Below are 23,118 nucleotides of genomic sequence, written 5' to 3'. Positions count from 1 at the left end.
AAAATTGAACATGAAAGAGTGGAAAAAGACAGTCCACGCCAATAGTAACCAAAAGAGAGCTGGGGTTCCTGTACTAATATGTGATGAAATAGACTTCAAGTCAAAAAAGTTTACAAGAGGGGGCCGGCCCGGTGGCATAGTGGTTAAGTTCACATGCTCCACTTCTGGTGGCCCAGGGTTTGCAGGTTCAAATCCGGGTGCAGACCTGTGCACTGCTTATCAAGCCATGCTGTGTCAGGAGTCCCACATATAAAGTAGAGGAAGATGGGCATGGATGTTAGCTCAGGGCCAATCTTCCTCAGCAAAAAAAAAAGAAAGAAAGAAAAAGAGGAGGATTGGCATCGGATGTTAGCTCAGGGCTGATCTTCCTCACAATCAATCAATCAATATTGCTGGGGAAATATTAATAAGACTGCAAAAAGTGCCTACCTCACTTATCCCACTTGTCCAAAATACAACCCAGGGAAGCTTGTTCTCTTGGACTTCTCCTGGACATTTTAAATTGCCTAATGAATCATTCAAGCTTTGGCAAAAGGATTTCATAAAACCTCCCCCATTCATGGATATAAATACGTTTTTCTCATGGTTTGTATGTTTTCTCACTGGCCTAAAGCCTTCCCTTGCAAACAGGCTACTTCTCTTTTGCAGCTAAAGTCCTTTTGGAAAGGATTATCTCTACCTGGGGAACTCTTCTCGAGTTTCATAGTGTTTGAAGAACCCATTTTACTGGTCAGGTACTTTGACAAGCCTGCACTGTTTGGCCAGTTTTACAACACTTTCACTGCACTCACCACCTTCAATCCTCTAGATTAGTCGAACACACTAACAACACTATTAAACCTCAACTGGCAAAATTTGTAGAAACCCTCCAAATACCTTGGCCAAAAGGATTGCTGTTGGTCCTTCTAAATTCGAGATCCACCCCCTTTGGAACTCATAAACTCTCACCCCTTGAGATAGTCATAGGTTGCCCAATGCACTTGGCTCTTGCCTCTTTTGACCCACAGCTGATAAAAGGAGATCAACTTCAATATAGCAAAGGCCTAATTGCTTCTATTAAAAATAACCATGTCTGGGGCTGGCACGGTGGTGAGGTCGTTGAGTTTGCGTGCTCCGCTTTGGCAGCCCGGGGTTCACAGGTTCAGATCCCTGGCATTGACCTACGCGTCTCTTATCAAGCCATGCTATAGCAGGCGTCCCACATACAAAAAAAGTAGAGGAAGACAGGCATGGATGTTAGCCCAGGGCGAATCTTCCTTAGCAAAAAGAGGAGGATTGGCAATAGTGAGCTCAGGGGTAATCTTCCTCGCCAAAAAAAATAAATAAATAACCATGTTTTGGTAAAGCAGTCTTTTCACAGTGCGCTCCAGGGAGACAAAGACCTTAAGCATCACGCTTTGCAACCTGGACTTTTTGTATACTGGAAAAGGTATCTCCAGAAGGACTCTCTTCAACCTTGCTGGAGAGGCCCCATCAGGTGCTGTTAACTAACTCTTGTGCTGCAACACCCCAGGAAATAGACTCTTGTATTCATGTGACACAACTTAAGAAAGCACCAAATCCTGACTGGACCTGCACAGCATCTGGTGACCTGAAAGTAAAGATTTCCTAGAATTGAAGCAGATGACATCTGATGAGACCGCTTTCCCAAGATGTTTGGACCAGGCCTGTTGAAAGTTTGTCTGCCACACTTTTAGTGATGACATAATGCTTCAGAGGATCTCCAGTGCCTATGATCTTGATAACATATGGACTTTAGAAAAGAAAAATGCCTGAGAGTTCTCCCTTCTATCCCTCCTTGCTACTCAAATATGGCCACAGTAGATTTCCAACCTGTGCACTTTCCCTCTGATGTGGTACATGAACCCAGGAAAGGTCCTTCCTGTCATCGAGGAACAAAAGGCTGCTGAAACTGGAAAAACCTGACTCTTGGTCAGCAATACTTTTAGAGAAAGATCTTGATCAAAAGTGGGAAAATGTGGAAATTAATAAACAGAAACTTCATTAAATTGGAGTCAGGAGGCCAAAAGGGGGAGCTCTCACACCCTACATGGATAGCAGAGCCCAGGAGGAAGAAGAAAGACTTCCTCTTCCTTTTTTTTTTTTTTTTTGCTGAGGAAGATTGGCCCTAAGCTACCATCTGTGCCAATCTTCCTCTATTTTGTACGTGGGTCACAACCACAGTATGGCCACTGATGAGAGATGTAGGTCCGCACTCGGGAATGAAACCCTGGCCACTGAAGCAGAGCACGCTGAACTTAACCACTAGGCCAACACTGGCCCCAAGACTTCCTCTTCTTGATTGTCAAGAAGCTCAGCCAATGAAAGACTGTCACAACTCTGCCAAAGAAAAGCCAGTACACCTCAAATTCTTTGTTAAGAATAGACCTCCAAACTTCCTCTTCCCCTCCATAAAAGAGTTTCTCCTCTTGCTGGGGAGGACTTGCATGTGGCTCACCTTGGTTGCAGACCCCGAACTGCAATTTTTTGCTGATCTCAAAAAAAACTATTTTTTCTGGAGAAATAACTGGCTGTCTATTTGTTTAAGGTCAACAGAACACTTAACTCAGTTTGGAATTATACATTCATTAGCGTGATATCTGATGATACTTATCCCTCTCACTAGACTATAAACTCATGTGAGCAAGAACTGTTCAATCTTTGCTCATCATCATGTTCTCATTGCTGAAGACGTTGCCTTGCATTGGTAGATACCTCATGAATATGTGCTGCAAGTTCTTGACATTGAATGTCCTTTCTCATTTACTCTCACAAACTCAACTGAACCATGTCACTGAAATCCATGTCTTCTCCCCCAGCACCTCTGTTTGCTTCAGATCAAATTTCTGCTTGCCTATATGTTTTCTCCATCTGAAACACACAAACCTCAACATTCAGACTGCTCTTACTCAGCAAATCCAAGGATGTGTTTATTTTCCTCTTATGGCAAATTTCTATCTTGGTAGCATCAGTACCTGCCACTAGCCCCACCGCCTCAGTGATATAAGCTAAAAGCTTGAGTCCCCCTCAATGCCATCAACAAGTCTTCTTATCTTCTTCTTTCTGTCAATTGATCTATGATTGCCTCTCCAGAGTCTCTCTTATTACCTCATTTCTGGAACATTACTGCAGGCTTCTAACAATTTTCTCTAACCACAGATTCTCTAAGTTTCCATTTTTCTTCAAATTCTTAGTCAGTTTATCTTTCTGAAACCCAGTAATGATCTTGTTACTTTCCTACTGAAACCTCCAAGGTAGACGTGGTTAAAGACTGTGTGTTAAAGGGCCAGGAGCTTCAGTCTGGATGCAACAGAGAGAGGAGTGGTAGTGGACTTGTTTTGATATTGTACTTCATACAAGTTCAATATTCTTAGGGTTTTTTTTTGTTACTGTGGGTGTCTGCAGAGGCATGTAGATGTAGACAGGTGATTAATTGTCCTCCTGAAGCCACCCATTGTTGCTGATGTGGTATCATTGCTTCCCTACCAGGTTAGTACAATGTGCAAACTGCCAAGCTGATGGGAGCTAACGTAGTGCCATGGAGAGAAAATGGGTTTGCAGTAAGTTCTGCATGCAAATTCCAACACCATATCTAATAGCTGTTGGACTAGATTGTCATTTATAAAATCAAGATATTGTGTCCTCCTAGTATGTAATCAGCTTTCAATGACACAATGTTTGTACCTAATATTGTACCTGGAACATAGCAATTTCTCAAAAATTGGTAGCAATATTAGTTTTTATTATAGCTCATTCCTATTGGCATCATTTATCATCTGACCCTAGTCTACTTTTCTAGCACTTTCTCTCATCATCACCCAAAAGGGAACCAATGGTAAGTATTCACAGCTTCCATGCCCATTATGTTCCCTTATGACTTTGCCCACCTCACTCCCGTTGCCTGAAAAGCCTTTCACCATCCTTCTTTACTCAGTAAGCACTCACTCATCCCTCAAGATTTAACTTGTACAATGATGAAACTTGCATTTCGGGAGGCCAAGTTTGCTGTTCTCCTGAAGGTGACCAATAGATTTTCTTTTAAGTATGCTTATCATAACATGTATTTTTTTTTAAACATCTCCATCACCTCTCATAATTACCTTATTTTTTGTGTGTGGTGTTAACATTTAAGATCCACTCTCTTAACAATTTCAAGTATATAATGCAGTATTATTAACTATAGTCACCATGCTGTACATTAGGTCCCTAGAGCTTATTCACCTTATAATTGGAAGTTTGTACCCTTTGACCAACATTTCCCCATTGTCACCACCCCCAGCCCCTGGTAACCAACATTCTTCTCTCTATTTCTGAGTTCAGCTTTTTTAGGTTCCATATATAAGTAAGAATATATAAGTGAGAACAGTATTCGTCTTTCTCCGACTTATGTCACTTAGTATGATGCCATATGTGTTTTAATTATTTATTTACCTGGCTGTGTTTCCTCCAAGACTGAAAGCTCATGAGAACCAGGAATTCTGTCTTATTTGTCCTCATGTAGTGTCTGGCACATGGAAAATTATTCAACAAGTGTCAGCAGAATGAATAAACCTGAAACTTATATCAATTACATTATCCACTAAAAATTTACCCTCTTCGTAATATTTAATCATGTTATAGGACTTTACCATTGCATTGTTAATACTTCTTTTTTAATATTACCGTGTATTGAGAAAATTGTCCTGCGCCATGCACCATGTTTAGGATTTTAGATTCATTATCTGTGGTGCTAGTTTTGTGTTACTCTCTTCAGACGGTAAAAATATTTGAAGGCAGGGGCTGTTTTACTAATCTTTGTATCACCAAGAATGTATTTAGGAAGAATATGGGTAAACAGCAGGGCTGCCATTCATTTTCTCCCGTCACCAAGGGACGACTCCCCTAAAAATAAACAAGATGACCCAGTCAAATCTCCAGTTTAATACAATAATGACAGAGTGCCTGGCAAGTAACTTAATGGCATTGATTAGTAAGAGTCTTTATCTATGAAATGCCTCCTGTCTAGCATTGCCTATGGGAAACAAACCTGGAATCTATGGTTTATGGGGCATGGTCTATTGGAAAAAGCTATGTAATTATCTGAATAGAAAATGGAAATTTTTATGACCTAAATACTCTTTTTGTACAGGTAACGAGAACGGGACACATCACTCAGAGACCTCGTATGTAAAAGTGGACCCAATGCCTGCTCTGATGCAGCAAGACAGGACTAGGAATTTCACGGGAGGTCAAGGACCGCTCCCTCAGGTAATCACGAGGCACATGGGAAACAGGGAGATTCACCCTGGCCCTGGGCCTCGTGATAACCTGTATTGGGTCAGAGCCATGATGTATGGGGGTCTGTTTGTAACAATTTGACCCATTGTATTATCTTGCCTCCAATAGATACTTCCTAAAAGAACACATTTCTATGCCTATTAAACATAATGGCTGAAATTCTGAGAGAGATTTCATTGAATATACCCAACCAACATTCATATGCTGATATATTGTCTCTTTCTGGAATTACTACTACTGAAAACAGTGAAGAAAGTCGATGGTATACACTCAGATGGAAATACCGAGTCCACTCAGGAGTCCATTAACATAACCACAGATGATTATCAAGAGGGCCACTTAATACCCTCTACGTCTGGACCTTACAGCTATACCAGACCTACGGAGTCAGTTTGTATTTTGAAGTCTAATGCAGAGCTATAATCACTAGCCCACTGAGATGGCCAAGATAACATTTCCCGCATCAGAGTAAAGAATTCACAATATTAAAATCAATTTGGTTTCCTGTTGTTAACCAAGGGTCTGTTTCTTTAGTCCCGCAGAGATGAGGCAAGAATGGAACTCTCTTTGAAGCTAACAAAAGCTTAAGGTCAGATCATCTCCATGGGATACAAAGCAAACCTAGGAGGAAGTAGCAGTCAAATAGTATTTGAAGTGTTCTATCAGAACAAGTACTTCTATAATACACACCATTCATGCATTATTGGATACAGCTTTGTTCTCTCTTCACAGTTTAAAGTATTGTACGATTTTAAAAGATATGATGTTCTTCTTCCATTGATTGAAAATAGCACTATTCTTTGGGAGTGGTTATTATTATATTTGTTCATACCACATTGAAAGGCATTTATACATCTGAAATCAACTTTACCCATAATTCTCAAAGTATAACATACCTCCTAATAATGCCAAAATGTTTCATGAGGCAAAAAAGAGCAAATGCAAAGATAATAATAATAAGAAGAAGAAGAATTAAGAATAATAATCACTTTCATTTTCTCACCACAAATTACACTTTTCTGCTCCCTTCTCTTCCCTTATTATTGTACCTGTGTCACACTCTGTTTTCTCTCATTATCTCTGTCTCTCTCCCTCATATTTATGTCCTCACCTTCTAACCAGGTCTCTGTTCTTGTCTCTTCCCTTGGTACATCTTACATCTATGCTGCCCTACATACTGACTCCCGGATTCCCCACACTTCTGTTCTTCTGTAATGTGCGGTCTTTCATTCCCACACTTACCACTTCACCCTATCCCCCCGATCTCAGTATGTACTTTACTGATGTAACTATATGCATTATATTTCAACAAACCTAAAAAGAAATCATATGTACATTGGTTTAACTATTCTGCTGTGATTTAAGTCTACATTTTCCCCTCTACAGTGTTTTCTTCATGATATGGTAAACAACTATTAATTCTGTCTGCCTCCCACTTCTTCCTATTTCTTTTGATAATGTCCCACCCATTTTGTCCCCAGTGTGGGCTCATGGTCTAAGCTGTGGCATCCACAACATTTAACCTCTACCGGTCACTATGATAGGTCCAAGAGATGAATGTGTGACCCAAGTGTGGGTGATCAAATGATTCCCTGAGAATTTCCAGAACCTCTTTTCCTCTGTGGTCATTAAACTATGAAAGCATGAGTCAGAAACTGCCAGTGACCATGGTTCTAAACTCATGGAAAGTCAATAAAAAGAAAGAAAGAAAAAAAGAAACATACACAAAGAGAAGCAGAGAAGGGTATGAGAAAAAGGTGAAAGAATTCAAGTCTTAGTACCAGTTATCTCTAAGGCCAAGTCCAACCATTTTTTCACACAGTTTTCATATACAAAATAATAAATTTCATTTTTGCATGAAGTAGCTTGAGTTCAGTTTTTGTCATTTGTAATATATCCATAAAAGATATAAAAATGCATATATTGGAGTTAGAATGGCTATTTCCAAAAAATAAGAAATAGCAAGTACTGGTGAGGATGTGGAGAAAAGGGAACCCTTGTACACTGTTGGTGGAAATGTAAATTGGTACAGCCACTGTGGAAAATAGTATGGAGGTTCCTTAAAAGATTAAAAATAGAATTACCATACGATCCAGAAATTTCACTTCTGGGTATTTATCTGAAGAAAACAGAAACACTAACTCGAAAAGATATATGCACCCCCATGATCTTTGCAGTATTATCTAAGATAGCCAAGATATGGAAAAACCTAAGAGGCCATCAATGGGTAAAGATGAATGGGTAAAGAAATGTGGTATATATATATAATGGAATATTATTCAGCCGTAGAAAATAATGAAATCTTGCCATTTGCAATAACATGGATGGACCTCGAGGGCTTTATGCTAAGTAAAATAAGTCAGACAGAGAAAGACAAACACCGTATAATCTCTCTTATATGTGGAATCTATAAATTTAAAAAAAAATTAATTACCAAAAAAAAAACAAGCTCATAGATACAGAGAACAGATTGGTGGTTGCCAGAGGCAGGGGATAGGAGATGGGAGAAATGAATGAACTGTTTTTGGTTTTGTTTATTTAGTTTAAATAAATTTTTAAAAAACTTTATATTGGAGTATAGCTCTTAATTCGATGTTAGCCCAGGAGTAATTTCCAATTTGGAGAAAAACCAAATAAGTATTTACCAATTAAGGAATTAAGTACATAATAGGATGTTAAAATATAAATTTCTTTTCTTTTTTTTTTTTTTTGTGAGGAAGATCAGCCCTGAGCTAACATCCATGCCAATCCTCCTTTTTTTGTTGAGGAAGACCGGCTCTGAGCTAACATCCACTGCCAATCCTCCTCCTTTTTTTCTTCCCCAAAGCCCCAGTAGATAGTTGTACGTCATAGTTGCACATCCTTCTAGTTGCTGTGTGTGGGACGCGGCCTCAGCATGGCCGGAGAAGCGGTGCGTCGGTGCGCACCCGGGATCCGAACCCGGGCCGCCAGTAGTGGAGCGCATGCACTTAACCGCTAAGCCACGGGGCCGGCCCCAAATATAAATTTCAACTGAGACACCAAGATACTCAAGAAATACATTCCAAGGAATGTGCTAGATAAATCACAGGGTTCACTAAGAAGGAGCCTAAACTCCTCACCACATCAAAGATATAAACAGATGAAGAGCTGGATGGAAACTAGAGGCGTACTTCTTTGGAGAGAGTTGTGCTGTGATTCTGATTCCCACCCTCCCCCAGGAAGGAGGCTCCATCTTCTAAACTCAAACCAATGAGACAGACTTAGAGTCAGCAGATGACTGCACAAATCTACTTACAATCGTTGCTTAAAACATAAGCCTGGGATCAGTAAAACAGAGCATACAGGTTCACTAGATAAGCAGTCTGAAACTTGCTATGTAGCAAATAGGTAATAGTAAAGGAAGCACAAAAGAAAAGCCACAGTCATTACTCTGCTTTATCAGCCTTTTTCATTTGCTTAGCAAGTTGTGTTTAACTGACATTATGATACTTCCAATTCAAATTACAGATCCAAAGCCAGAGGAGTGATTTTTCATTGTTTTAGAGTAGGGCTAACATTTTCCTTTACGTTTTTATAAAGGGACTCTGGCAGAGACAGATGATTCAGAACAGACAAAAAAGACTTACTTTTGAGGAGAGCAGAATTTGCCACCCCAAAATATGCCTCCTTGGCATAAGAATTATTTTAGGCTGATTATTGTTCAGAAAGAGCAGACACAGGAGAAGCTCTGAAAATTGAGTAGAAGTTACTGTTTTGTAAGACCTTTATAAGGGAAATCTCCATTTATAAGGGTGTCCCCCCGTCTGAACCAGGAAGGGAAGGGTAACTCTGGATCTCTAGAAATTATTATCAATAAAGAAGGCAAGGTTTTAAACCTGGATTACATCCTTACCCTTGTTTACTGTGCTTTTCCTGGTCACCTCCCATAACTGACTCCCCATCCCTAACATCTTCTTTTGTCTTTAGCTGGAGATGGTATTTAAGGTGGTGGCTTAGGCCATTTGGGGAGTTCCTCAGTTTTCCTGGGTCTCTCTCATGTACACAGGAGGTATACATGTTATTAATCTTCTGTTTGTTTTTCTCCTGTTAATCTATCTTTTATTATAGGAGAGTCTCAGCCAAGAACCTAGAAGGGTAAAGGGAAAATTATTTTTCCTCTTCCACACTTTCAAAGAACAAAACATCTGATAATTCTGCATCCATGACCCTTTCTTACGACTTCACAGTACTTTTTAATATGCTCTTTTTTGGTGGCAGTGGTATTACTTTTGTTTAAGTCTTACACAAGTAAGTCACTTTCTGCTCCCCTATTTGGCACTTTTGCCCACTAGTCAAAGGGCAAGTAATGTTTAGGCAGCTGCTCCTTCTATGGCTTTGGGGCACTAGAAACCCTCACAATTAAATACTGTGTGCTCTCTGACTTCTTCCCTAGACTTTCTGATATGGTAACACTGACAGGGAAGTCTTTTTGTCTGGACCTTTAGCTCCTTATCACTCTAATAGGCTCTCCCAAGAAATGCAAACTCCAGCTTTCTCTTTATACGCTGTTAAATCAGGCATGGGGATTGGAAGGCAAATTGTGCCTTACAAACACAAATGACTCAGTAGAATCATATTTATGGCTATAATACCCAAGACAGGAAGAAAAAAGGAAGGAAGGGAGGGAAGAAAGGGGAGAGAAAGAGAGGGAGGGATGAAAGAAGAAAGGAAGGGAGGAAGGGAGGCAAGGTGGGAGGGAGGAAGAGAGGGAGGGAGGGAAGGAAGAAGGAAGGAAGGAACGAACGAAGACAGGAAGGAAGGAAGAAAAGAAGGAAGGGAGGGAGGGGAAAAAAAGCCAAAGTTTCATCTATCTATAAATTATCATTTTAACAAGTGCAATTACAATAGTAAGTAGTTTACAATATCTCAGAACAGCATTACAGTGTCTGGCACACAGTAAGCATTCCATAAATGTTTATTAAATCAATAAAAAGGAATACATTAATGACATGTAACTCTATGCCAATTAGGCATATATGGTCACGCATTTCCACTGATGAGTAGTTCGAAAGCTGAATTCTGTTCAACCTCACTCCTGAAGGTCAAGATGTGCTCCAATCTGGGACATGGTGAATCAGACTTACTAATTATATTAACTATATTAGTTTCCATTGTGGTGTACTGTTACTAATACAATAATTTCATACTCAGAAAAAACAAGAATTATTTTTAAAGGATTTAGTGAATGACTACCTTTCAAAATTCAGTAACAATAGTGAACGTGAAAAAAAAGAAAGAAAATAAAAAGGGTGTTTCTTAGCTGCCAAATCTATTATGAGGAATCTTGGTATAATTTGTGGTCATTGTTTTTAGAATATCAGTCAAAATATAATCCTAGTTTGTTTGTTTTTCTAAGCACATGCAGTAAATATTACATGGGTAATATGGGCCTGATTAATCTCTTTTTCTAGTTAATTCAACGGACTCAAAAATAATCTCCTTGATTCTAACCTTTATTGTTAAAAATCTTCTACAGCTTTTCCCCATAATAGCATTAGGAAGCACAATGTAACACAAAAATGTATTCAATAATATCTTCAAGTCACAGTGGCTCAGAATCATCATTTGGAATCTTGACAGGAGCACAGAGGTGAAAGACGTAGGAGATTAGCCATTATCTCACCAAACATTAGAACATATCCTGCCTGACCTTTGATTTCTGAATAAATATTTCATATTCATTGGTTTTTGTTTGTTTTATACTTGCTTCTTTTTTTCAAGAAAACAAAGGGAAAGATCCAGCTAGTTTAGAATTCAAGCTATTTCTTTTTTAGCTCAGAAAGTTTCTTTTTATAATTTCTACCTCAGCATTCCTAAACTTTAATAAATGCATAAATAGCTCATTATTTAAGAGGAAAACAACATTTATTTTATAAACTAACCTAAAGCCCTGTGATATATCTATGTATTTACATCCAAACAACCAATCAATAAACATTTATTTGGTCTTACTATAAACCCATAAGTCAGGTTGATAAAAATCATTAAAAAGCATTGGCACTTCATTTAGGTAAGAATTTCAATGTTTTTTCCCTGATCAAGATTTACCTCCTGGGGCATGGGGAATCAAACTTACTAATTATGTTGGCTGTATTAATTTCCACTGTGGTGCTACAGACACCGTTCCTAATATAATAATTTTATATTTAGAAAAGAATTATTCTAAAAGGATGTACCGAATGACTATAAAAGCTGATTCTTGATTTCCATAAGTAAAATAGCAATAAATAAGTATATGGTAGAGGCAAACAAAACTTTGTGATTAAATAATGTGCACATATCACAGACAGCCCCTTGATGCCTAAAAGACTGAGTCTCATTCAAGTAATAGTTGCCTCGTTTGCAATAACAACACAACCTTTTACAGTCCTGACTTAAAGCATCTTTAATGAAAACGACATGTCTGCCACTTAGACATGTTTACAGGATTTAAAATACAGAGTCAGCATTTCTTAAGTGTGAATTTGTGCGAAACACCTTTATCATTTCCAGAGCTTATACATAGCAGAAAATGCAATAAAGAATGAGATACAAATAACAGTTTTAACATTAGGAAAAGTGCAAGACAAATCACTGTCAGCTTTTCTTCCTCCCGTTTAACACTGATATCCAAATAAGCACTTGGATTCATGGGTAGGTATAAATTCTGCCTCAGAAGGAGTATTTCCAAACATGCAAAGGTTATATTCAAAAGCTGAGCTGCTAGAGACAATTTTCCTGCTGTGAGGCTTGAGAGGACCAGCAGAGTCAGCGGGATGTTAAAAATCCTCCTGCAGACATATGTCCCCAAAGCTACTGGACTGGTCCAAGGTTCATTACGTTTGCTGACAATTATTTTGAAAGAGCACAGGCCGAATACCTCTAAGGCCTATGTGCAAATTTGGATCTAACACAGCCTGTGCTAATATGGATCAGTCAATATTTCAAAAAAGAAAAAAAAGTGTCCCTTAAAAATCTTTTATTTGAAGAACAACAGTATGTTATTAATTGAAAATATCGATGTTCAGAAGATTTTCTTACTTGACTGCTTATTTATATGAACCAAATTACTCATTCTGTAAATTTATATCAGTAGTCCTAAAAACACTGTTATAGGAAAGTCAAGTGTATAGCCAGAGTGAAAGGGCTTCTTTCTACTGATGGATACTTAATTCTCTCTGAGGAAGAAAGAGTAAAAAATAAAAACAAAATCAATTTGAGGAAAATTGTATAGTTTACTTACCCAATTTGTTGTGTAAGTTACCACAAAAATGAAAAGACCCAGGGAGGACATATTTATAAAAATAAGGAAATAGAATTAGGCTGATCTGTCTGGTAGTGTCTGTTATAAGTTTACATTTTGTGTTTCCAGGGGATAAATAGATTCAAAAGACTTTCCTTTTTGTTAATTGCAAAATTCACACAGTTCCTTTTGTTAACCACTCTTTCCTCCTGCCCTTGCATTAAGCAAGTCACTAGTTCATTACTTATGTTTAAACACATGCATTAAACAGGCAATTCCTCTTTTAAAGCAGAAGTCCTATATTAATGTGTTAGCTGATATAATATCATCTATAAATTAATCAAAATGCCAATTACTATGTTATTAAAAATAATTAAAATTGTCATCATAGCTAACATTTTTTGTGTGGTCATACATTTTTTGTGAGCTATCCTCACCTAACTGGCATTTGATGTTCACAGAAATTCCAAAAAGTTCCTCTTACAAATGAGGGAAGGAGTCCATGCATTCCTTCAACAAGCATTAATTGAATGCCTACTATACTCTAGGTATAGCACCAGGGGTTGGAAGTAGAGAGTGATGAAGACATGGCTCCTTCCTAAATTATAGTAGTCAGGCATGAATAATCAGAATTTGTCACTCAATTAAGCAAATAAGGAACCAAGAGAAGGAAGGAAATATAAAACCAAGGTCTTTCATTGGCTCATTAAGTGCCTAAGAGGAACTGGTTTTCTCTTTTCTAACCTAAAATGTACATACAGTTGGCCCTTATTATTTGCAGATTCCAAATTTGCAAATTTACTTAGTTGCAAAATTTCTTTGTAGCCTCAAAATCAATACAGCACTTTTGCGGTCACTCACAAACACTACAGAGCCTTGACAAATTTGAGTCACCCAACACCTGTGCTTCCAGCTGAGGTTGAACACGGTGACTCTCTGCCTCCTTGTTTCAGGTCCTATACTGTGACAAGTGTCCTTGTCACAGTCTAGTTAACGTTTCTCTTTTTTTTGCTTTTTGTTGGTGATATCGTTAATTAAAATGGCTCACTGTTTAAAAGTGTAGTGCTGAAGTGCTGTCTAGTGTTCCTAAGTGCAAGAAGGCTATGATGTGCTTCACAGGGAAAACACATGTATATAAGGTAAGTTTCATGCAGGAATGAGTTATAGTGCTGTAGGCCCTGAGTTAAAAAATAAATATTTTTGATAAATATTGCTTATTAATAAATAAACAATATACACTGTATGTGTTAAGATGTCTTTAATCAAAAACACATATAAAACAAGGTTATATATTGATTGGTTGATGAAAATGTTGTGACCAGAGGCTCACAGGAACCTAACCCTGTATTTCCCCTGGGAGCAAGTTTCAGTATTCACTCATTCAGTCTTGGCGACAACTTGATAGCGATAACTACCAGGGATAAGGAGAACCCACTATAAATGTTATTGCTTTTAGTTAGATTTTATAACTTCTCTCATATTTGTGCATTAGTTTCAGAATAAAAATACTTGTCTTAATCCATAATAGAAGATTAGACAAGAAAATCCAAGGATTAAGTAACATATTATCAGTAAGTACATTCACAAAATTAAATATGATACCAAATTTTCATGTCTTTAAGGTAAAAAGAAATTAACTTTGCAGGAAGTGCATTTTTAATACCCAAAGTATTATATAAACATTTGTTTCACAATTCCCTCTTAAATGAAAGAGTGGTTTTTTTAAAAAAGAAATAAGACCAAGAAATTAAAGCAAAATTAATGATGCCAAGATATTATTTTTTTGCTTGAATTCTAGGCTCCTAGTTCACACATTTTCCCCTAGATCACACTTCACGGTGTCATTTGATCTGTTTTCCAAAGGAAGAGATATGGATTAAAGGTATCCAAAAGAATGGAATAGGGAAACAGAAGGCAAATGGAGGCTAACAAAACCAAAAAAGACTTGATTTTTTTTTAAAAAAATGAAAAGTCTTCATCTAATAAGATGAGACTGATTAAAGTTCCAAATATTTTCTAAAATACTTTTCAGTTCTATAATTAAGCTTGTCCTAAACGATATTTAATAATAAGCTGTCTTCTCTCTATAAAGATGGTCTCATTCATTTTAAAAACCTTTACTCTCCATCCCTGTGGACAAAGCCTCATGTACAGAGAATGCAAAGATGGAACTCACTCCACACATGCCATTTGTCAGGAAAATGTTAAGAGCCTTGACCAGTAGATGGGGTGTTGGCAGGGAGCCACTCACAGCCTCCTACATGGCTTCCTCTGGTGACACACAGCATTTGTGAGACAGCAGCCCAGGGGTCAGGGTGGAATCTGTGGCAATGGGACTTGGCCAAAAGATAGACTCAGAGGAATCGTAAATCTGTCAACGCGACCTCATTAGCAGCAAACTGCAACCAACTGCTAATTACCTTATGGCTATATTGTAAATTGTGTATGTATGTATATAAATTGTGCATATATGTATGTAAATTCTATACGTGGTTGGCACCTAAAATTTGCAAGAATTTAATATGATGATTGGAGATAGGGAGAGGAGATACCAGATTAACCAACACCCTCTAATGGAAAATAAAAGTAAAATCTTAAAGTAGTGACCAACTTTCCAGTAGAAAATACCCTAATTGCACTAAGTGTATTGACTTGGTCACCTTAATTAAGCTTTGTTTTGTCCTGTATTCTGAGGAGGAGAAAATTCAGTCAGAATCCAGGTAATATAAAAGTAGCTAAAGGATACCACTAGAGAGTATATCTATGTACTACCAGAACAAAAATGATTTTTTTTAGTATATCTGGAATTTGGAGGCACATCCTAATAAATAGGATGCTATCAGTAAGTTAAACAGTTTCTTACTAAATCCAGTTAGTTCCATGTATTGTAAATATAACCTAAAGGATTTATTATATCAAATCAAAGATTGGCATGTATATTCTCCATAGAAGAAATTTTAAGATAGACTCTAAGATTACAAAGAGGTGTGTCTCCCTTATCTTCCCCAAAGCACTTTTCCATTGCAACAAACATCTACAAAGCCACATGCCTGTAGCGTCTCAGCACACGTTTATACAAGAGAAAGTGAGATGACAGTTCAAGGTGTAAGTTTACCACGTGGCGATTATGGTTTGAAGGAAAAAAAAAGATCTTTCACATCTAATATACATTGAGTGTCTATTTGTGCCTGGCACAGAGCTAGCATCCAAGGGCAGCGATGAACGAGACAGACTTCATTACCAACCTATCAGAATTTATATTCTAGTGGTTGGCAAAGAGAAAATACAAATGAAAAAGTGAGTGGTTGTGGTAAGTGCCATGCAGGAGACAAAACGGTCTTGTAATCGACAACAGCGGGGCGTGAGCATCTTAGAAAAGGTATTAAAGGAGATCTTCCTTAGAAAGGGTTTCTAACTTGGAACCAGAATTGTGAAAACGGGGTTAATGAACTTTATGAATTATGTTCCTTATGAATTTTGTTCATTTATTGTTCATTATTATGATTATGTTCAATTATGAAAGTAGGAGGAGAAAAGAACTTCCAGAAAGAAACATAATGGGGAAAATTCAATAAAAGTCATCACAAGACTAGAAATACTGCATCCTCTCACTGCAACCACTTTTCTTGCCTACCTACCTCAAGCACAATTAGCTGTGACCACAGAAGCAAAGCAAAGAAAAATCTTGGGGTTACTATTGCTGTTGTTAAGTCACTTCTGGAGGCAATAAACATTGCTAATAATAAAACTATTGTTTATCAAGCATTAGCTATGTTATATGCATGTTATATGTAGTATTTCATTTAATCCTCACAACAACTCCAGAAGACAAGAAGTGTTATTATCCCCATTTTGCAGCTGAGAAAATGAGGCAGAGTCTAAATAATCTGTCTGGGATTACACAGCTGCGGAGGAGTCAGGCTTCTACTCTGGAGTGCAGTTGGACCTGTCAGACTGTGATTTTTAACTACTATGCTAGAAAGCAAAATTAATGAAAGAATTGAAATGATTATCTTGTCTGGCTCCCTTTCTTCATCTGATCACGTTCCCACTGACTGTACTGAATTTTGTACTCAATTAGTTAATTGCAGCATGAAAATATACTTTGGCTTCTCTGGTGACATTACTTTTAAATGCCAACGATATTTACAGAGAAAATGGTGGGAGGGACTTCATCAGATTTCACTGAAATGCCCAAGTGATGCAGCTGTAATGATGTCTTCCTCAAATAAGAACCATCTTATTTTGTAATTCATCTCTCTCCTGTACAGAATTCTGCATTTCATCAAGACGCTTGACTTGCAGCTCCAGTTTAGACTTGACCCAGCATCTAGCATAAAAGGTGAAGATAATGTGGTAATTAAACCATTTTCTAATTAATATTTCAATCATGTTTGCAAACAGCCTTTTACTTCCAGTAGATAAACCTGCTTTTTAAAAGGCAAGCATATGCCAAATGGTTTATCTAGGATTTTTATCCATACAGGAAACATCCATGAGCATAAAAATCAGACTATATTATTGTGATGGGTCAAAGAATGGCAGAATAGATTCTATGATATTTTATATTTAATTTCATTATGGTCTATCAACGGAATTATAAATGAATCCACAAACTCAGAAGTTTAGTTTTTTTCTATTACCACCACTACATATAATTATCTAAAATACAAACCAGTGTATTCACAGTTATGCCTACCTTAAAATGGGTATCTCAATCCAATTCAAATTTACAGAAGATTAGGGAGGTCTAATTAATGTCTTTGGATCTAATCAGATTAGAGAGAAAAGCCATTCTCACGATTTAAGTATTATTTCCCTGCTTTCTTTTAAATATATCAGGCCAGGATATTCCTTTCAGCGGTTTTCTCTTGTCACTCCCATATCCCCAATGATATATAATGCCATGAAGGTAGAAATCATATTTGTTGTGTTTCTGAATAATTCTTAGTTCTTTTCACATAGGTCTGCATATCTCAGGTCTTCAAGGTCTGTATATCTCACATTCTAGTGGTTCACTTTTCATGGCATTGTCACAAGAGTGAATACCTTTACATTGGTAGGGCTCTACACCCTCACTAAAAAATTAGCCATACTTTTCAATTACTTTGGAAATGGTTTCCACACAAACACTCCAGTGTTGTTCACAGGTATAGATAGATAAGTCAATATGCTACCAAACAATCATCTCTTTACGCTCCTAACATAAACCTTGTATGCCATAAGAAATGTCAACATAAATGAATAATTCATTCACAGCTCTGCTTGGCTGTCCTCTTACTACGCAAGTCTCACCTTAAACGTCACCTTAAGGAGTCCTGCCTAGTCCACGAATCTAATGTAACCCAGTCATTCCCTCAAAACTTCCAGCTTTATTAACAACAAAACACTTATCAGTGATATCTTTTGTTTAGTTATTTGTCCATTTTTTTCTGGTTCTAACCAAAGTTGGTAAGCCCCGTAAGGGCAGGGACTTAAAATGTATCCCCATCACCGAGCAAAGTACTTGGCACATAATAAGTACACCATAAATGTTTGCTAAATGAAATGAGTGGATGAATCAATGAGTGAGAGAGTGAATACCGAGAAAACACATATGCAAATATAGTCAATCATCCGATAAACATCCCCATCATTAGTCATTGTTAAATACTGATTTTTAAAGAGCATGCATATTACGATAAAAGAAGGAAAGAATTCCATTATACCAGTGGTTCTCAACTGGGTGGGAGGAGGGAGGGACTTTCCCTCCATGGGATATTTCACAATGTCTGGAGATGTTTTTTGGTTGTCACAACTGGGAGGGTAATACTGGCATCTATTGGGAGGCCAGGGATGCATGCTGCTGCTAAGCATCCAACACTGCACAGGATAGTTCCCTACAAAAGAGAATTACCCAGCCCAAAATGTCAACAACGCCAATGTTTTATACTATTCTCTATTCCTCATATGAATTTAATTTAACACATATTTATTAGACAACTACCACATGCTAACATCAAATTGAATTCTTGTGAAGAAAAAGACATGTTATAGATGGATTACAGACAGATTTACTAATAGATGGTTGGCTGGCTAGACTGATGGATGGATGGATGGATGGATGGATGGATGGATGGATGGGTACTTCATAGATAGATATATGCATACATAAATAGAAAGATAGTAGTCACAACACTATCTAGGACTAAAATATGTGATTGCTAATTGCAGGAAATGTAAACTCTTGCTATTATTGAATAATGTCTCCACAGAATTTATTTTAACAGTAAAATATTGGACTTCATAAAAAGATACACATGAACATTAGGGAGAGATTGTATTGTAATTTTGGCATCAAATGCTAATGATATTTGTGAATAGATGGCTATAAGTAGAAACTGATCACCAGTTTTTAGTTAAGTGCCCCATGAAATAAATATACTGTCTTTTTCAAATGAAAGGCATGTTTCCCTTTCATGATAAATAAGAATCACTGTGTCAAGTGAGAGATGTATTAACTATGTAGATGTAATGGTTTGTATGTGATGAGGCAGGAAACTGGAATCCAGGGAAAGAGTCTAGAAAACAATCAGATGTCCACATAGTGGGTCTTATGCTTAGATCATTGGACAGAAAATAAAAATATTTTGTTTCCTTGGAGAGGTGCTGCATTATACATAACATGTTCCATAAATTAGGTTAGAAGTAGCAAAGGCAGGATTTATATAAAGAAAGAGGCAGAGGTTGCTTCCTCCAAGTCTTCCTTATTTCTATTGTATTCTATTTCTATTGATGGACCCAGAATGCTTCCTTTGGCAGCATATTTACTAAAATTGAAATGATGCAGAGCAGAATACCATGGTCCCTGTGTAAGGATGACATGCAAATTTATAGTCTTCCATATTTTTCAGTGGGATGACATATTCAAAGTGCTAATCACCAACGAAGAATTCTATGTCCAGCAAAACTATCTTTCAAAATTAAGGAGAAATTAACACATTCCTAGATAAACAAAAACTGAAAGAATTTGTTGCTAGCAGATCTGCCCTACAAAAAATATTAAAGTAAAGCCTTCAAGCTGAAATGGAAGCCACTAAACATTAACCTGAATCTACACAAAGAAATAAAGAGCAGTGATCAAAGAAAATATATAAGACATCATATATGTATTTTTTGTAACTCTTTTTTCTCCTATCTGATTAAAAGACAATGGCATAAAGCAACAATTATAAAACTGTATTGATGGGCTTACACTGTATAAAGATATAATTTGTATGACAATAACAGCACAAAGGAGAGAGGAGGTAACAGGGATATATTGGAGCAAAGTTTCTGCATAATATTCAATTAAGTTAGTATTACTCTGAACCAGATTGTCTTAGGTAAAATGCTAATTGTAATCCTCAGGGCAACCACCAAGAAAATAATTTTGTAAATACAGAAAAAAAATAACAAGGGAAGTAAAATCATACACTAGAAAAAATTTATTTAACACAAAAAAAGCAGTAATGGAGGAATAGAAAAACATATATAGACATATAGAAAAAAAATAGCAAAATGCCAGAGATCAATTCTACCACATCAGTAATTAGATTAAATGTAAATGGATTGAATACTCTAATTAAAAAGGAGAGACTGGCAGAATAGTTTAAAGAAACTGATCCAGGGGAGAAGTCAAGATGGCGGCGTAGGCAGATTCTGAACTCACCTCCTCCTGCGGACACAGCCAATTTACAACTACTCGTGGAAAAATTACCCCTGAGACAGAATGGAAAACTGGATAACAGGAACTCCTGCAACAACAGACAATCCTAATTGAGGTGGAAGAGGCAGAAACTCCCTTCTGGAGAGAAAAAACGGCGCCTTCACAAGCCGCCAGTGTCATGGCCGACCGGGAGCAGCCCACAGGTACGCAGCCCTCCCTGGAGGAGCGGGGCCCTGAACCGGGGAGCGCCCCTGCTGTGGGCATTTTGTGGACCCAACACAATCGAGACGAATGGCATAATATCTGACTTTGCCTGCTACTAAAACATTGGGGAGTACCCCCAGAGAAGCTGGTTCACAAAGAAATTAAAACCAGCTCTTAAAGGGCCCACGCTCAAACTCACCCATTTCAGAAAGCAATCTAAAATCAGTAGAAAGAAAGTGCACAGTGCTTTGGTGAAAAGAGACTCACCTAATAGGCCCGGTGTGCATCTCGCTGAGAGGTGAGACCTCTCCAGGGACTGGGATGTTGGCAGCAGCCATTGTTGTGGCCTGGTGTGGGCGCGCTGACACAGATGCCATTGGAGTTCTCCCTGAGGCCTGCTAGCCCAGGGTCTGCCCCACCCACTAGAGCACCGATTTAATCCAGCTCAGCCAGGGCAGGCAGCCCACCCTAGAGACTGGCCCTACCCAACAACAAGCCCTCAGGCAACTTGTGGGCCTGCATAGATTGGTGACTGGATTCTCTGCAGCCTGGCAACTGAGCTGACTTCAGTGGCACAGGGTGTGCACAAGGAGCGGGTGGAGAGTGTGGGGCGGTGGTGGAGTGTGTGGGGCTCCCACCATGGAGAGACTGGGTCTGCTTTGGGAGGCCGGGGCACACACACGGGGCAGGACTGTGTTGACTGTGTGTGTGGACCTGTGGGCAGCAGGGCTTGTCAGCTGCAGAAGACTTGTGCTTCTCAAAGACCCACATAGGGGGTTTGCCCCACCTTCCAAAGCTTGAAACAATTGGGTGCTCCCGTGCCTGAGGCCAGCCCTACCCAGCTGCAATCCTCAGAGAGCTGACAAGAGACCTAAAGGCTGGAGGCTTATAGCAATTGTAAGGCCCTGAGCCTAACAACCTGCCACGCTGGGGGCCTACTCACTTAAAAGAAAGACTGCAACACAAATGTGGTATTAGAACTTGCAGCCAACTGTGCTGGGGCTCCCCACACCTGATAAAGAGACTGAAGGGCCCACAACAACTACAAGCAGCTGAGCATTACAACAGCTGGCCAAGAGCATAACTTGGCCTCCCTGGGCACCTACAGGGAGAGCAAACAGACCACAACAGAAGGACACACGTAGCCCACATAGGGGTCACCCCTGGAACGTTGAGAACTGAGGGAAGCACACTGCAGGTCTCCTAAGGCATCACTTACATAAGGTCACCTATCCAAGAGCAGGAGGCGTAGCTGACCTACCTAACACGTAGACACAAGCACCGGGAAAGAGGCAAAATGAGGAGGCAAAGGAATATATTCCAAGTAAGGGAACAGGACAAAACCCCAGACAAGGAACTAAGTGAAACAGAAATGAGCAACCTACCTGACAGAGAGTTCAAACTAAGAGTGTTAAGGATGCTCACTGTTCTGGGGAGAAGAATAGATGAACTCAGTGAGAATGTCAACAAAGAAATGGAAGATATAAAAAAGAACCAATCAGAAATGAAGAATACAATACTGGAAATGAAAAATTCACTAGAGGGACTCAAAAGCAGAGTAGAGGATACAGAAGAACAGATCTGTGAGCTGGACGAAAGACTAGAAGCAATTATGCAAGCTGAACAGGTAAAAGAGAAAAGAATTAAAAAGAGTGAGGACAGTCTAAGGGACCTCTGGGACAACATCAAGTGCACTAACATCCGTGTTATAGGTGTCATGGAAGGAGAAGAGCGAGACAAAGGGGCAGAGAATCTATTTCAAAAAACAATAGATGAAAACTTCCCTACCCTAAGAAAGGAAAGAGACATGGAGGTACAGGAAGCACAGAGAGCCCCAAACAAGATAAACCCAAAGAGGCCCACACCAAGACACATCATAATCAAAATGTCCAGAAGTAAAGATAAAGAGAGAATCCCAAAAACCGCAAGAGAAAGTCAAGTTACATACACAGGAAACCCCATGAGGCTATTAGCTGACTTCTCAGCAGAAACTTTACAGGCTAGAAGAGAGTGGCACAATATATTTAAAGTGCTAAAAGGAAAAAACTTACAGCCAAGAATACTCTACCCAGCAAGGTTATCATTCAAAATGGAAGGAGAGATCAAAAATTTCCCAGATGCGCAAAAATTAGAGGAATTTGTCACCAAGAAACCAGTGCTACAAGAAATGTTAAAGGGAGTGATTTAAGGGGGAAAGAGAAGACCACAAATAGGAAAAATTATCTATTTCCATGCTTAGAACGTAATGGATACAAATGCACAAAAAAGAGGTTAGATATGATATCAAAAACATAAAAGGAGGGAGGAGGGGAATTAAAGAGTAGAGCTTTCAGACAGAGGTCAAACTAAAGAGACCATCAATTCTGTATAGAAGAAGAAAGGAACAAAGAAGGACTACTAACACACTGAGAAAAAAAAGTTAAAAAATGGCAGTAAGTACATACTTATCAATAGCTACTTTAAATGTCAATGGACTAAATGCTCCAATTAAAAGGCATAGGGTGGCTGATTTGATAAAAAAACAAAACCCATATATATGCTGCACACAAGAGACACACTTCAGACCTAAAGACACTCACAAACTGAAAGTGAAGGGATAGAAAAAGATACTCCATGCAAATGGCAATGAAAAGAAAGCTGGGGTAGCAATACTCATATCAGACAAAATAGACTTTAAAACAAAAACTGTAAAAACAGACAAAGAAGG

The 23,118-nt window shown here is 38.4% G+C and overlaps 1 non-coding gene across 1 annotated transcript; it reads left to right on the top strand.

Annotated features, from left to right (window-relative positions):
* Positions 1-19,305: 19,305 nt before the first annotated feature.
* LOC147917080 (U6 spliceosomal RNA) lies at positions 19,306-19,410 on the top strand. Its single transcript, XR_015552402.1, has one exon. It is a non-coding gene; the product is annotated as a U6 spliceosomal RNA (small nuclear RNA).
* The last annotated feature ends 3,708 nt before the right edge of the window (positions 19,411-23,118 follow it).

This window comes from Ceratotherium simum, chromosome 5 (assembly GCF_057802395.1).
Source record: "Ceratotherium simum simum isolate JZ-2026a chromosome 5, ASM5780239v1, whole genome shotgun sequence".
Taxonomy (NCBI): Eukaryota; Metazoa; Chordata; class Mammalia; order Perissodactyla; family Rhinocerotidae; genus Ceratotherium; species Ceratotherium simum.
Note: the sequence above shows the minus strand (reverse complement) of the source record. Positions and strands in the feature narration are given on the sequence as shown.